Below are 1629 nucleotides of genomic sequence, written 5' to 3' on the forward strand. Positions count from 1 at the left end.
ATCCCCTCAGGCCAGCGCTTCCTAATGGCCCTGTGGGAGGGGTCTGCACAGTCAAGCAGGTGCAATCTGTAGATTGCCCTGTAGGGGGCCGGACTAAGGCACAATGGTGGCTGCCAGTTCAGCCCTGGTTCTGGTGCCACGTAATGCAGACTTTCTCGGTATGGATCCCTTGAGCCTCTACCCACTGCTGGTGTCCCGGGTGAGTGTCTGCAGGTCAGAAAGCCTTTGTGTGGGTCCTTGAAAGGGGCATCTAGGGTTTCAGTCTCCTTCCATCTCCCCCAGATGGCCAGAATCCCCTCTGGTTTCTACAGTCAGAGTTATTGGAATCTCCTTTCCCCTGGGCTGAGGAACCCCCAAATGGGGCCACGACCGCCCTCCTTCAGGGGAGCCTCTGCAGCCTCGCTCTCCCTCCCGGTGATCTTCTACCACCCGCGGTTTTGGGTCCAGCCGATTCATGACTTTGCCCCTCCCACTGGCTTCGATGTGATTCCTTTATATCATCAGACATAGGTGTTAGGATCAGCAGGACTTCAGGTGATTCTCCATGTTGATTACTTTATAATTTGGTTATTTCAATGTGAACCCTGCTTTTACCTAGTCCGCCATCTTCCTCCAGTTTCATGTTTTTAGAATTAGTCTTATAGATGTTTTTTTTATTGTAAAATTATAACAGCATAACAATAGTATAAGTATAATCCTACATTTATAAACCCCATTGATATTATTTTAACATCTAGAAGACAGTAGTAAAGTTTCAGCAACTAATCAGCTGCTTGTTTAAGTGCTTTATGAATTCAGTCCTTAGCATCCAAGAGAATTCTGTTCAAACCCTAGCTCTGAGTTTCTCATCTTTGTAACCTTAGGCACGTTACTCTGCCCTCCTTGAACTTCAGCTTTTTCATCTGTTAAATATGACTAATAGTAGAGTTTTATGTCTTAGTTGAGCTAATTCAATTCTTGGGACATAGTAAGTACTTAACGTTAGTTATTAATTTCCTTTTACATTTAGATTGGGAGGAAAGGTTTGTATTGGAGAGAATGGTGGTCAGGTAAATGGTCCACTACTGTTTCAAGACTCACAGTTCTTTTTCTGTCTGAAAATTAAAAAAAAATTCTTATTGAATAAACAATTATGAGAATTGAGGGAAGACAAGATGAATAACTTCCAAGAATAAAATGTAGTCCTTTAATGTACATTTAATAAATATTAAAAAGCCATTATTCAAAAAATCAGTTAATTCAACAATTATTTATTAAAAGTCTACTATCACCATGGATGTCTTTAAACATTGGGGATATAGCAGTAGACAAAACAAGTCCCTGCCTTCAAACCACTTAAATTTTAATGGTGGGACACAATAACCAAATAAACAAGTAAATATATAGCAAATAAAATGGTGGTAATTACTAGAGAGAAAAATTACTGGGGTGGGGGTGGAAGCAAGGAAGGAGGTTAAGTAATGCTTGGGGCTTGTGGGAGGGGTCCTTTTTTTATTTTAAATGTACTTAAGTCCATGCCTCACTAGGAAGGTGAAATTTGATCAGAGCCCAGAAGGAAGTGAGGACTCATATCTAGGGGAGAGCACTCCACTTGGAAACAAGTGCCAAGGCTCTGTGTTCAGAATGTCG

At 41.4% G+C, this 1629-nt stretch overlaps 1 pseudogene; it reads left to right on the plus strand.

The window, feature by feature from the left end:
* Positions 1 to 103: 103 nt before the first annotated feature.
* LOC111733394 overlaps positions 104 to 1629 on the plus strand; it is a 50520-nt pseudogene continuing 48994 nt past the window's right edge.

The sequence above is a fragment of the Pteropus vampyrus genome, unplaced genomic scaffold, assembly GCF_000151845.1.
Source record: "Pteropus vampyrus isolate Shadow unplaced genomic scaffold, Pvam_2.0 Scaffold560, whole genome shotgun sequence".
Classification (NCBI taxonomy): Eukaryota; Metazoa; Chordata; class Mammalia; order Chiroptera; family Pteropodidae; genus Pteropus; species Pteropus vampyrus.